The following is a 16214-nucleotide window of genomic DNA, read 5'->3' on the forward strand; positions in this document are numbered from 1 at the left end:
TGATTTTAAATTAAGTCGTGAACTTACGATTCAATCGCAAACTCTCCCTTAAACTCATTCCAAGTATGCAAATGAGTTAAAGTTTAATCTTATAGAGGTTCCTTAACAAAGTAGTAATAAGCTTTTCGTTTGGTTCGGCCCAATCGCGGCTACTTGGCGGAATTTACCTGTTCATTAGTACGGCGTTTAGGGTAAGTTTTTTCATTTGCCTTAATGAGATGTCGAGCCGAATTCCCTCTCACAGGTGCTTGTTTTTAATTCCCGGCAGATTCTGATTATTACATTATTTTTAATTGTTGCTGCGAAAACTTTTCTCTCCCATTAGAACTTCTGGAAAGTGGAAAACTTGGATGCGAACAAAAGTCGTAGTTTTAATAGTCTCTCGGATAGTCTCCGACACATGTAGGCACCAGGGCGGGGGCTATATGAACTGTGGACTGAATACTATGGAAAGTTCCTTGTGAATAATAAAACTTATAGCTTGCTGGAACTGGGATAACATATTTCTTACTCTCCGCTTACGATTGATTTACTATTCAGTTCCGAGATTTTGGATTGCGGAGCTGGAACATATCGTGCTGGGAATGAACGCTAAATGGCAACATGAAGCTTCTGTGTGAGTGGTGAACTATCGGCTCTGGGCTCTGGACTGTCTGGCTCAGAAGCGGAGAGTGTATTGTACTCGTATATTACTGCTTATAGATATATGTACTCTACTCCACTCGATACTCTTATATTATATGTGGGAGTGGGACGCTGCCTACTGACGAGTGATGGGGCCAGATAGATATCAGATGGTCACGATGTCGTTAGGTCTATAAAGTCAGATCTGGTGCACTGTTTGCTTACTGCACTTAACCGCGGTCAATATCACTATCAAATAATGCAGCCGTCACGTGACACACCGCTTCACTTTTATCTCGGGTATTAAATTATTCTGACCAGTGTATTTCCGTAGGGATAGAATAATTGTGATAATGTTTAATGTGTGGTAAACCCATGTATGATCGTGTGAGAAATGTGGAGATCCCCAAAGAGTCCTAGGCTGATGTAAGCGTAATGAGTAAGGTCAAAAAAGGGACGCTTAGATGGTTTGGACACGTATAGCGAAGGAACGAAGAAAGGAGTGTAAGAGAATATACTATGCAAATGCGAATGGTAACAGAAGTCGGGAACACCCGAGGAAGACATGGCACGACCAAGTGAATCAGATACTTGAGTCGGGCCATGTCAAGAATAATAGAAGAGTATTTATGATACGATTTATGAATGTGAATGAGGCAAGGAGTGTGTGCCAAGACCGAGTTGTTTGCCGGTCCGTCCTCTCTTTCTACGGCATGATGGTTAGTTAGTCAGTTAACATACTTAACAATGTGTTATAAACAATATTACATGACACATGTGTTTGACCCACTAACTTACTGTTTTCTCGATAATTCATGTTATAATAGATTCCAATGCCACAAAAAATATTTCCTTGAATACAGTTATTTTCTGACATTATTTAAATTATGTATGTGCATACCTATCATGAACCTTTATCGACGAAAAATGACAGAATTCTTGGTGTGATATTAAAAAAAAAATAACTTAGCTGAAGGATTTATTATTTGAATCTGAACCTCCCGGAAAATAGCGACAGTGGTTTTTCTCACGCTCAAAATGTTCCTCCAACTGCTCGACAAATACGAGCTGGTTCGCCCATAAAAAGCGCCCCAATTCTTTCCGCATCTCTAGTTCTGGAAAGGGTTTTTAAAAGGCTTTCAAGAAAGAGTACGAATAAATGTGGAATTGGCTTTCCGTTAATAAAATTCGTCAGAAAAATGGAAGTATCTTGGGGAAAACTATTTCAGCAGAAGGAAGAGACCATTCGGTGTGTGTATATCCGCCTTATCACATAAACACAGTGATAGTTCTACTATGTGCCTTCCTCGTACATCTGTTAGGATTTTTTATTCTCCGACGTCATTTCATATAATCCGAACTTGTTTTTACCATTGTCATTTTATTGACAGCACTGCGTATAAAGCGCGTGTGTGAAGTGCCTTGTTCGCAGACTGGATATATTCATAAAATCTCTCGAAAGTATTCTGGAAATGTCAACATCTCGTGGCGGTTAAATGTATCGTGTACCACACCATTACTCCGTTACACAGTTCCACAGTTCGAGGCGGAGGTGAAGGTGAAGGGCACAGGGTAAGCTGGGGCGTTTCAATGAATCGCACTTATGTACATTATTTTCCGGTTTAACAAATAGGAGATTGGCGACGTACCTTATATACTTGTACATACCATTTTAGCTAATTTTACTGAACCACCACTACACTCATATTTAACTTTTTAACCCTCCGATACCCTGTGATATTTTCAAACAACTTCAATTCCGAGAATTTATTTTTCCTCAGAATCTTTTGGATTTTTTATTAAATCTACAAAGGTGTTGTAACATTTAGGTTTTTATTAAGATTTCGGATACTTACAATATTTTGTCTTGTATTTATATTCTATTATTTTAATGTTGGTACCAAATAATATTTTTATTTAAATACTTAATTTAATCACTGAAGTAGAAGATTATACTAATAAATCTAAACATTAAACAGAACAACTGAGAATCGAACCCACGATCTCTATCTTATCGGGACAACGCCTCTAACCACTCAGCTATTGTAGCCCGGTTTTATTACAATACAACATCTTTTTTACTAAAAAGTGTGTCTTCTGTGCATTGTTCTGTTTCACGTTTCGTTCAGATTTATTAATATTATTTCATTCCATGATTAAATTTTACATTTATGGATATAACTTTCAAAAGTTATTCCAATAAAATTAAATTGTTAACCTTTTCAAAGTTTTTGAGAGGAAGTCTTTTTTAAGTAGCCAAAATAATTATTTCGGTTCTCATCAATTTAATCATCACTTCATGAAATTAAGGAATTCTGGTCGCAGGGGGTTATTAATTATTTATCTACATAATATTGTTTATTTCCAATAACCCGCGACTCGAAGGCAACGTCCGCACCACAAGTGTATCCGGGAACAAACGAGCAAGTTGTTCTTCCGGATGCGATATTTGGAATGATATTTCATCCTCCATTGGTTTATTTTCTTTATTTTTCTACATCCTCTCACTGGAAGCCTATATTTAGTGTTTGTCTTTATGATTTGTGTTGGTTTGGGTTTATTCTGGTTGTTACGCGATCCTTTTATTTTCTTTAGCCTTCCGGGCCCATGTTTTCATTTTCTTTTGTCACGGACGGGTTGCGTTGTCGCAGAAAATAAAACATTTTATTCAAATATTTTATCGGTGTTATTACAGAGTTCTTAATCTGATTATTATTTATATGTATAACAACTTTCTCTTTCTACCTTACACATCTAATATCAATAATATAAATCATTGTTGTCAATTATATTTGTTTTATATTGTCTAATTTTAACTCAACTTCTATATAACCTACAGCTGGACACACACGGCAGAGCCAGCGAGCCAAATAGCCCGTGCGCTTAGTTCTTCTTAAATACGCTACGGATTTTGAAATACGTTAGGGTTTTCGGTAGCATTTAGAGAATTTGGTTGGGAAGGTTTATATTAATATATATAATCACGCATGTTATATTTATAGAAAGTAGAGAAAAGTTGATGTTTTGTAATCAAGTTGTAAAAAAATATTAAAGCTGGCTAAACCTTTTGAGATACATCAAAATAATGTTCTACGGAATTGTATATCTTATAAGGCCTCACAACCCCAAACCATTTATAAGTCCCCTAGCAACGCCGGGTACGTGTCAGCTAGTTTTACATAAATAAGATGGATTACTCTAGCTACTAGCATCCTCTCATATTGGATACCTATTTGATATTATTACGTAAATACGTTTGTTTTTATTTTAGCATCCAGTTGGAATTTGAAATAACGTACATAGCTTTAAAATGAAACCTAACTATTTCGAAGAATGGCGTATATGTATTATTAACACTATTTTCCTTGTATTTCAGGTAAGAGTTTCGAGGAATTTGCCATCAATCTGTCTGCACTATCATACCAACCAACCACCGAGGATCACCTTTCAACCCACGGGAATTTGCTGGTAAGTCGACATCACACCATAATCGTTACATTATATTACTATTGTTAGATACCAAAACAGAAAAAAATAACGGCTCTTTCATTTGCGTCGTGCAGAATTAAATTTATATTATCAAATTGGGTCCTTTCTTTAGAAAACGCCTCCGTCCGAATACAAGATTGATCCGATGATTACCTCGGTAATTTGTAATAACTTTATTGAAGGTTACTTTGAGTTAAGTGCATGGTTCATAAAGTATAACTTATAATATTTTAACTTCTCCTGAGCATGAAACTTATTCACACTTTTCTAGTGTGAAATATTTTATTTAACACGTGAAATTTCGTTCAATCGGGGACTTAAGTTATGCTCCAAGAAAGCCGATTATGTTAAAAATAGGCTAATAAAAATCACGTGACACATAAAATTATTATAATAATAGTAAGTAGATATAATTTTACCGATGATTTGAAAGCAGAAAATACTAGAATAATTTTCTAAACTTGTTTTATGGAATAAATTATTAAGACAATATTAACAAATTATAAAGACAATAGAATTACTTCTCAATGACGCAAAAAATGAGCAGTGAATAATAATAATTGTGGCTGTAATATTGAGCAAGGCAGTGTCTTTATAAGAAGTGAGGCCGGGAGCGCAGGAAATGAGAAGATGAAGTCTTGTCGGGATTGTTGGGAGGTTGGGTACAGTCAGTACAAGTACAGTCCGTACTGCAGTACTGATATCGGGTACAGCGGATCTACTATGTAAGATTCCCTTCTTGCTGCGTGGTCCACCGATCTGAAGCGAACAACGACCGCAATACGCGCCGAACTGGGATTCTCAACAGCTTTTTATTGTGGTTTTATACAATGTTTTACACATTTATACAATCAGCATATCGCTCGCCATACAAACCCAATGGGAATGTATAGCGAGCGATATTCTGAAATAGGCCAAGCCACGAGAATATAGCGTGGTCTGTTACAGGCTTAAACCGATTGAAGTAATATTAATTAATACCTACATATAAAATCACAAGATAATTTTCAAGGGTTTTTATTTAGGTTATGATATTATATTGACATTATATCACCATACCACAAATAAGTTATAACGAAAGTAATTAATTTATTTATCTATGTACACATTGAAAATGACATTTTTTTTACTCCTTCCCCACCACAATAGAAACTATGAAACTCTCTTCTATCAAGCCTTATCTAAAATTGCCTCCCCTCCATTCAACATCTCATCTCTTCTAAGTCTGAACTCGACTCCAATTTTCATTATAATTTTGAAATTTGCCTCTTTAAATAAAATTAATATTTAAATTCACCTTTCATTTCTCAATAATTTTAAATGATGGCCAAGAACACCCTTGAAGGGTGAAAGCCAGAAATAATGGAAAAAAAAACTTACTACAATTATACTTTTTTATTGTTTTTTTTTACGTTACAGTATCGTCTCCGGAGTTGCCCGACTTTTTCGAAATTTCATGTAAACAGTGACCTTCCTTTTGTGTTGAAAGCAAAGTGTGCAAAATTTCATCAATCGTGGAATAAAACTGTAGATCTGTATACAAATTAAATCCACGCCGCCACAGATACTCTCCTTTATATAAATAGATTAATAGATATAGTTTTCTTTTGCCGTGTTGCGCTTAGTTTGTTAAACTTACTCTGAAATCGAATCCTACCTAACACTAATTCACACCATTTCGCTCATCTGGACGTATCCTGATTTTATCAACAACTGACACAGTTATTAAATTATGAAATCTTTTCAAGTATGGAACAGTTTGAGAATGTGTTGAATATTGTTTGTTCCCACATAATACGTACCGTGGTTAGTACCGGTCCTCCAGTAGATTACATACCGAACAAGTTCCCCGACGATCCTGTCCGAGCATTTCTTACTCCTCGACTCACTCTAATTGGTTGAGCCGGAAAGGAACGGGAAGAAGGTTGATTTGCATTCGGATAAATGGTTCGGGAAGGCCCTAGCCCTGCGGTGCCTACTGCCTGCTCACTGGACAGAGGACTGCTGGTACTACGGACTACCTGCCTCCTGCGGTATCCGGCTGCAGGTCAACAGGCCTCTTGTATGGAAGTTACATCTTTTTCAAGGAAATACTCCAAAATACTGCTTTTTAACATTTTTGTTCTTGTTAATTAGTAACTCCGTGGTGGAACGTTGTTAAAAAACAGCTTCTTTGCAAAACACCACTTTATGAATGGCAGAAGCCAACCGGATACGGAAACAGAAAACAAATTAACACAACTTTACTAAAATATTTTTATTTTAGTCGAACGTAGAACGTTTTTGTTAATCGATTTGATATTTCTAAGCTACATAACTCACGATTGAAAATACGTAGCGAGATTTGTCATGTACATATTGCAAGTTATTACCAGAGCAGGGGTAAATAATGACGAGGTGGAAGTTCGTAAGGTTATTTAGTAACGTTCCTATTTAATCCATTTGTCGTAGTTTATCCTGAAATATTTTAGTAGTAGCAAAAAACGAACAATTTGATTCAAATGTATAATTAGGATTAAGCCACTTGGCTGTAGTACTTAGCAAAGTTCAAAGTGTTAAGCTGGAATTAACGACAGAGCCGTTTGGATACGGTCCAAATTAGGGAACACCTACGACCGAGCCGCGCCACGCTAGGTCATTTTGATCATCCTACCAAAATCACGTCCGCTTGAAGAGGTAGTACTTACGACTCAATGTCTGAATTCATACTGAACGTATTTTGGCTCGGGGATCACACACACACACAGCAGATTCGGCAAACCATTGCATTGGCTCGGCTCGGTGGATTTTGGACTCGTTGAATATCAAGTGGAGCCTGCCGAGTTATCTAAGTTTCCCCACACAATGTGTTTTGGTTCTTCATTTTGTCCAGCTTTAAAGTATTCGTCTAAGTAATTTCTCGCTAAAAAAATCTTTTAATTTCTGCCAATTTTTATACCAACGGATTGAACTTGTTTATCAGAACATTTTAATCATGTATAAGAATTTTTGTATCATTAATAGTTTTTTGATAGACGTATTTTTGTATCACGAAGTAAGGGTTCAATCAAAACTAAAAGCTTTCATTTCATTGTTGTATCCAAGCCTCTCTCAAAACAACTCCAAAGCAATCTGTTAAAGCAGAAAAGTTAAAGAAACTTTTGCATTTGAATAGGTACTCGTATGTTCATAAATCACCATCAGTTGAAGTTGAAAGAAGATTTTTCCATAGTTCCGCGAATTTTACAATGCAGTGTTTATACTTTAAAAAACTAGTTCACCCATTCCTCTGGAAATACAGTGGCGGTGCGGCACTTTTTGTTCGGGGAAATGGAGACTGAAATTTTGCAGTCCTTTGATGTTGACTGTCCACAGACAGTGAGCAGAGATAACAAGCGGCCGCAGGCGAAACTGCGGGTTCTTTGTACAACTTCTCTCTGCGCACTCAGTCAGTTAGTAGGTGGCTGTGGATCACCCACCAAAACACTGAGCTTAAAAACCTTCTCACTTTTCTTGACAGTTTAGACAAAAAACGCCGACTGGATAAGCTTTTCAATTTATAATGTATTATGAGTTTACTCTTTTCTCCATAAAATATTAAAGTCGAATTATGTTGTTTTTTCGGACAAAATCATAATGTTTCATTATTTGATATTCTTTTTAAATCTATTTCAGTTATTTACATCGTACATTATAATGAATTAAAGTAAAGCCCTCATTAAACGTGTTGTACATACATGTTAAAACTTTTTAATGAATTCTATTATTTTGTCGTGTTTTTTTATCTTTACACCTGTCGCCCTTCGGGTGGATGAATTCCACGTGAAATTCGGTACTGAAACTCTTGTTTTATGTGACTAATGTATAATTGGGGACAAAGGATTTTCGCATGTTCAGCTGTAGGGGAAGGGGTTCGTCCCCGAAACAATACTCCGGACGAGTGCAAATGACTCCAGTTGATGGTCAGCTTGCTTTGTAAACCAACCCGGTTAGCGTTAATCACATTGCCTCGGTTACGCGGTGTAATAATTGTGCTACGCCACTGCCACTGTGTGCTTTGTCAAGTGTACAGAAGGTACTCCTGCGAAATGAGGCTACTTAATAAAGCCCACACTCGTAGATTTTTCATATTCTAGACATGTCCACCACTTAAAGAAATCATTTGAATTAAAGAAAATTTTATGAAATCATTTTTGATCAATGTTGGTATTATAGTGATTTATTTTTGCGATATTATGCCGTGTTATGCTACCTCCTTCTTTAACCAACGTATCGGACAGCATTACAGTGTCCAGCATCAGGGCAGATGTGTTGGAATCAATTCAAACAACATCTATTGCATAAATTTAAATCATTCAATTTCGGCTACAATTCATTTGAATTATTTTTAATCAATTTGAATTGATTATAATAAATGGCAGTGTTTTTCTGTAACGGTAATCCGTCATTTGCAAAAGATTTTTTATCCTGCAGAATAATACTATCGACAAGAATCAGTTTTTCGTGCAATTTTCAGGAAATGGCACATTTCAATTACACTTTACAAGAAATGATTATGACGTTAAAATTACAGAGAAGCGAAGAATTTGAATGATAATACCGTGACTAGGCGCATTTGTTTGAGCTGTAAGCGAATAATGCTGCGATGGCCTTGTTTTCCCGCGAACCAGACCCTCATATACGTTCATTTTTGGGATCGACAAGGGTCAGTCCCGAGTAATCTACATCAATGTACCACACCTACGCATAACCGACATTAAATAACATGTATTTTACCCAAGGTAGTTTTTCCTCAGACATTATCCCAAAGATTTCTCTGCATAGCATAAATAAAATTACATTCATCAATCACTGTAAGTCTGCAGTGGGTTCATCTCCTATTATTCATAGGTTGTACTCGTTCCTACACCTACCTGCAGAGAAATACTAAACTTGATTACCAAGTCACTTTGCTATTTGCTGTATCCATCGTATCCGGCAGGCAACGCGAGTTCGAGTCCCTTACCCATAATTTATTATTTATTATCATTATTATTAACAATTTTGTTCCACTGCAAAACAACTAAAAGGGTTTATCATTTACAGCGCAATCCTTTCATCTGCTTTTCTTCAAATTTAATTCTGTTTTCAGTTACTTGAAAATTGACGATTCACACAAATTAATTAATTTATCTGTGTAGTTAATAATGCGTTTTTTTCTCTAAGGCAGCTTACGTCAAGCCGATAGTTGCTCATACATCAATACCACACAATTCAGAGAGCCTAATTTGAAAACTGTCGGTTTGTTAAAACCTAAAGACATACTCGTTCTCCCCAGACATAAAACTGCTGTATTTGATGTAGTTACTGCTATTCACCATCAAAACTTTAGAATGAAATATTCGCATATCGAAATCGTTGCAGTGCTTCATGAAGCTCTGCAGCGAATTGCACAGTGAACCGCACAACACCATAATTTATTTATTTTAACGCCATAAAATGGCATAAATTGATATAATTTACAATTAAAGGAATACCTTCTTGCGTTTGTGGTTAAATGTTTTAATTTGAATTTTATGTATATTCCTTAATTTAAATTTTGGTTATTTTATTTAATTTTTTATTGTTTTTTGATTTAATTTAAATAATTTAATTTGAATTATTCATTATTTACGTATTTGTCTTCTGAAAGCATTATCAATCTTGAAAATGTCTTCAGAAGAAAAAAATATATAATTTATAAATATATTAAATCAAATAATCCATATTATATATAAATATAATATATTAGAGGCACTGCTGAAACCCGTCTGCATTCCGGGAGAAATCCGGAATGTATAGCTGAACAGTGACCCTTTTCTCAATTGAATCAATGTAAACGAAAATATGATGTATAAATATGTTAATATTTTTATTATTATTATATTCAAAATAAGTTAGCATTATTCAGTCAAACCTCGCTCTTCATAGAGAACATATTCTTATTGAGAGCATTTTAATCTCCGTGAAAAAGAACAAGCTATGTAACAGTATCCAGTAGCCATCTTGTTGGCGCTGCCGATTAGTGCACAACTAGTTCCGGAATTGCTTCAGTGTGTTCCAACTTTTAGGAAAGTTGATGCGATTTGAACTTTAATGCACTTCTCTTGTTCAACTCAACTTTAACAGAAGGGAACACAATGTGCTGCCTTTAATTTGCCGTATTTGTGTTTGACTAACTACCACTTTGTTGCATTGTCTATTTCTATCTGGTCTACTTCAGTTTTTGCTACAAGTCTGCCACTTTGTTCTGTCGAGTAAGTTGATTAACTCGTAGGAACTGCTTTCGACATTTTATTGCGATCGTTGCAAAGATCACGCTTAGGTCTTATATGCGCATTAAAATAATTCGAAGCCATTTCCTCAGCTCGGGTATTTCTTTTACGTAAGTCAACCCGCTTTTTCGTGAGCTTCTGAACACACAATTACATGTATGACGGTCGTTAACCTAGTGGAGAATGGAGATGCCGCCATCAGGACTTGTCTTTCTTCGCCGGAATTGTAGTACGAATTTATTTCATTCCCTCCATTTGCTCCGTGCTAAACCAGCCCTAACCCATACCCATTCCCATTCTTCGCTCTTAGGTCGGAGTGATGAACTTCTCCGGGGTTATCAGATGAATAATGTCCGCCCCGATACCCGACGTCTGAAATGTTCCAATTTTTCAAGTCTCTTTCATTATCGTTTTATATCACAGTGCAGCATTGCCCGAAGGCATTTTCCGAGATTTCACATCACTCTCTCGCATTATTTATAGGGCCAGCGAGACATCGCCCTATCGTGGGATTATTGGAAAATTGTTCACTCTTGTAAAAAACCTCGCAAAGCACGGCTTTAACCTCAGTGACCGTTTTCATTGATTGAAATTGTTGATATCTATACAAACACTGTTTACTATGATGGTCAGATGACTGGTTTTAAAATAAAATTATTACACTTCATCGCCTGGAAGACTTCATTTAAACGGTACAATCTCTTACTTTGTTCAGTTTAAATCTCTGCCTGATTGATCAATTGACGCATTATCCTCGGCGGATTTCCTTCCAGGAATGCAGAGTGTGTGCCTTTGTTATTACAATCTAAATGAGATTCGGTGTTGTTAGTTGTTATTACCAACAACAGTTGAATTATCACAGCGGCGTTTCCGCGTACGGCTACCATAGCATGGCACCTTGTTTATGATGTTTGCCCCGCGTCACCCTAGAGCCCTGGCCTGGCCACTAAGTTGCATCAGACCCCAGACACCACTGTAACTCGTTAGCGTTCCTGCTATCAGAATCTTCACATCACCCTGCCCTGGCGTACACCCATTATCTGCGCGAGAAATGCATTTAAATATGCACTTCAATTATTGCGTCTATTACTTTTCGAAATACCATATGCCCAACAAAACCAGAATATGAGAACTCCCTAAATATGATCAAAATCTCTTATTGTTAAAATACATTTTCGATCTGCGGAAATTTGCGTCTGTTTTAGAAAATGTGTATTTTTACATCTCTTCTATAAAGCATGAAAATAATCGATGTTTCTGTACCGCACAAGTTCTCGCAGAAGTAATCGGATTAATATTACTGCACCCCAATGATATATAACACCCATAGTGGACTAGATCGCCAACCTGGCGGCCATTGCCGTAGGAATTTGAAGCCATCTTGAAAGAGTCAGATTACGGCGGGAATTCAAAATACATGCATTCTACCGTACATTGAACATATTTTTATGTAGTATATTATCAGTTATAATAAACTACATTATATTATTATTACTATATTATTATATTCATGTAGTATATTATCAGTTATAATATACTACATGAATACACATTAAATAATATTAAATTAATACCAGTATCACATTTTCGTGACTTGGGTGTAATATTCGATGAAAACTTGTTATTTATTGAACACATCAACTATATATCTAATAAGGCTTTAAAGATGCTTGGCTTCCTTTGCAGAACTTTAACTAATATTTACTTAATTTTAAGTCCATAGATTGTATGAGAACCCTCTATATTTCATTAGTCAGAAGTCAATTGGAGTATAATTCACCTATTTGGTCCCCTTTATATAAAGTTCACTCCAATAATATAGAAAGAGTTCAGCACAAATTTCTTAAGTACGTAAATTTTAAGCTCGGAATTCCTATTGATTACATTAATTATGTCAGTTTGATGAATCAATTGCATCTAATAACACTGTCTGACAGGAGAATTATTTCAGACCTAGTTGTGTTACACAGAGTCATTAACAACTTAATTGATAGTCCTGTCATCCTTGCCACTATTAAACTACATGTGCCGACTAGGAATACAAGACAAAATATAACATTTTTCTGTAATACATACTCGACCAACTATCAGACACACTCACTGACCAATAGGATGCATGATCTGGGCAACAAGTATGGGGGCGCTATTGATTTATTTATTGACTCCATATATAGAATTAAGTATAATCTACACCAACACTTTGTTGAATCCTACAAATTAGAGTAGCGTTGGTAAATTAGTTTTAATGTTTTGTCTTATATGTAGTGTTGTTGTAATTTTTTTTTTACTTTATGTTTCTCTTACGTTTTACTTATATTGCTTCATATTTTCTTATTATACTTGTAATCACAATTTTACAAGTGTGTATTTTGTACCTTCTTTAAAATGGATTATATCTATTTACTGTCAATATCTCCTGTATAATACATATTATTCTCCTATGTACACTGCATCATGTATCACTTCTATGTAAAAGCCTTTTTAGGCGTATATATATATATAGATATATATATATATATATATATATATATATATATATATATATATATATATATATATATATATATCCCGCTACATTTGTTGCGTCCGACCCCTAAAAACTCCATAGCATTGTAGCGTCCACCGACTTACAGCGTCCGATATACGGACGCTGCAATGTTTTGACGTCAAAATTGGCCAGAACGATGCTTACCCCATGTAGAGTCGTATGGCAAAAATTTATGTGGAAGCAAAAAATCTCGCAGAATGTCTGAAAACGAATATTGAACGTTTGACATTTTGCCGACAGGTTCGCTACACGATGTATATATTGAGCAGTGTATGTTTTTATTCATTTCTACGATCTTGCCGCGTCCACGAAGTAATATAATTTTCGATACATAACGACGATCATGCTGCGTCTACGCATTACGTTGATAGTATTGCGTCCTCGAGACCGATTACGAGTAGATATTATTTTATATACATATCGACGGTCGTACTGCATCCACACATTACGTCGATAGTATTGCGTCCACGCATTACGTCGATAGTACTGCGTCCCCGTAGCAGCTCATGAGAATATACTATTTTTAACACAAAATGACAATCGTGCTTTTTTTTTTTTATTTGTGTTTATTCAGTTTTTTTTTTTATTTGTACATTATTTTCTCTTACTTAGATCTTACAAAACTGATCAATCAGTTTAATTGTAAGAAATCTCTCACTTTTTCTATTTATTAGCTTATAACAATATATTTAATTTCAACTTGATATCTTGGTACCACAATATTAATTGTTTTTATGTTTGACGGAGGTAGAACGATCTAATTTTCGTTTTTATTTTTGAATGACATGTCTCATTTTTAATATCTTCTGGTAATGAGTTAAACAATTCCGGAATTTTATGTCTTTTTGTTCTATCTCCGTATACATTTTGCGATATTTTAATGATAAACATTTGTGCTTCTCTATGCCTAGTAGGGTAGTTATGGTTTACAGGTTTTTTGAATTCTGTATTCCAGAATTCATCTAGCGTTAGTTGGTAATCTATCCTACTATGTATAGAGAGCACATTACACAAAGAAAACATTTTTTTATAATCGCCTACACATAATTGTATTTTTTTTTGCCTGATATCAATTTTAGGAAACGGATTTGTAATTGTTCCATTTTATTTAAGTACGTTTTATAAGTTAATCCGTAACTATTTACTCCGTATCCTATAATTGATTCCGCTAATGCATTATATATACAGTATAATATATTTTTATTGACAAAGTTTTTTATGTGATAAAATTTCCATAATATCTTAATCTATTACATACATTTTCAATGTGATTTGACCAGTTAAAATTGACATCTATTGTAAGACCAAGGTATGTATATTGGTAAACTTTTTCTATGTTTGGGCATTTGCATGGCAGAGATTGGTTTTTTGTGTGAAAACAATCGTATGAATGACTTTTTATATGCAGTTCTTTATCCTGAAAATTTGCATATGGAGAGTGTATAAGCATATATTTTGTTTTTTTTGCGTTAATAATAATTCCATTGTCGTGGGACCATTTAATTATGTTATTTAGGTCTGTTTGTAAAAATTCCTCAATTTTCTGTAGATTTCTGTCAGCACATATGATGCAAGTATCATCTGCAAACATGTAACATTTACAACGTTTTATTACGTTAGGTAAACTGTTTACTTGCATTAAATAACACGTAGGTCCCGATATCGACCCTGTTGCTACTCCAGTGTCTGTTAACATTTCATCACTGCTTCCATGCATCACGTCGATAGTATTGCGTCCCAGTGAACGATCACGAGTAGATATTATTTTGAATATACAACGACGGTCGATATAATTTTCGATACATAACGACGATCGTACTGCGTCTAGGCATTACGTCGATAGTATTGCGTCCCCATAGCCGATCACGCTGAAATATTATTACGAATACATAACGACGGTTTTGCTGCGTCCACGCATTACTTCGATAGTACTGCGTCCCCGTGGCCATTCGCGAGTGCATTGTTATGTATTATTTGAGCGTTTGGTTGAGTAAATCATCAGATTTGGCAACATTGTGTTAATTTACAACGATGCCGCTTGACACTCAGAACTAAGAAGCGTCCTGCGTGGTTTTTAATGCATAACGACGATCGTGCTGCGTCCACGCATTACTTCGATAGTACTGCGTCCCCGTGGCCATTCGCGAGTACATTGTTGTATATTATTTGAGCGTTTGGTTGAGTAAATCATCAGATTTGGCAACATTGGGTTAATTTACAACGATGCCGCTTGACACTCAGAACTAAGAAGCATCCTGCGTGGTTTTTAATGCATAACGACGATCGTGCTGCGTTTACGCATTACGTTGGTAGTATTGCGTCCGTTAACGAATAGATATTATTTTTGATACATATCGATGGTAGTGCTGTATCCACGCATTACTTTTTTATTTTTTTAATTATTTTAATATAGATAATATGAGTTACATTAATACATACATATTTTGCAAAATATAATATTTAGGATCATAATTGGTCATGTATACCTTATCAGAAAAGAGGAGCTCTTGCGCCTGATAAGGGAGCCACGATTCTTACTTAGATTCAATGTTATAATATTATGTTTTGTGTAAAATGTATAATAATTTTTTTTTTTTTTTTTTTAATATAAGTTTTTTTGGAAAAAAAGTTTGATTTTATTTATTTGTTCTTGTTAGTTCGTAATACAGCGCAATTCGGAAGGGAGATTATTGTAGTTTTTTATGGCTTGGTAAATATAATGGTTTTGCATTTGCGTTGTTTTAAAGATTGGCGTAATAAATCGACATTACATCGATATATATACATAATTACATCGATAGTATCTCGTACCCGTGGCCGATCTAGATCAGGTATTATTTTTAATTAGTGAAAACAATACTAGCGAAACTCAATCGAACATCTGAAACGGAAAAATCTGAAAAAGGCACTGTCACATTTGGGACTCGAACCCAGGACCTTTGGTTTTCCAGGCCGTGACTCTACCAACTGAGATAATGTGTCCCTATCCGATTCGGTCATATTTACTGTAATATACTTCGACTGAGAATTATCAACAGAGAGGAAGTTACTCCCAGTATCGCCCTGGTGTAAGACCACCATTCAGAATTGAAACTTTGCTCCAAGTGGCTTTAGCCGTGTTTAGTGACTATATCTGAATAGTCAGGTACTTTACCACCTTTCTCTTCCCCATCGCTTCCCCTTCCCCACTTACCTACAGTCTCACAATACACCCCAATTGGGGATGAGTCCCAACTCCTCCAGACTGGAGGAGTTGGGACTCTTGTGAGGAATTCACTATA

The 16214-nt window shown here is 35.5% G+C and overlaps 1 protein-coding gene across 2 annotated transcripts in view; it reads left to right on the plus strand.

Moving 5' to 3' along the window:
• The window catches only part of Sema1b (Semaphorin 1b), a 262804-nt gene that overhangs the window by 83147 nt on the left and 163443 nt on the right, over positions 1-16214 (plus strand). The window contains exon 2 of one of the 2 annotated variants that reach the window (XM_089647350.1): positions 4001-4092. The exons of the other annotated variant lie outside the window; for it this stretch is intronic. The gene's annotated coding sequence lies outside the window, so the exon portion shown is untranslated. The remainder of the gene's footprint in view (positions 1-4000; positions 4093-16214) is intronic. 2 annotated transcript variants of the gene reach the window in all.

Source organism: Hesperophylax consimilis, chromosome 3, assembly GCF_061612785.1.
Source record: "Hesperophylax consimilis isolate HC1 chromosome 3, BYU_Hcon_1.0, whole genome shotgun sequence".
Lineage (NCBI taxonomy): Eukaryota > Metazoa > Arthropoda > Insecta > Trichoptera > Limnephilidae > Hesperophylax > Hesperophylax consimilis.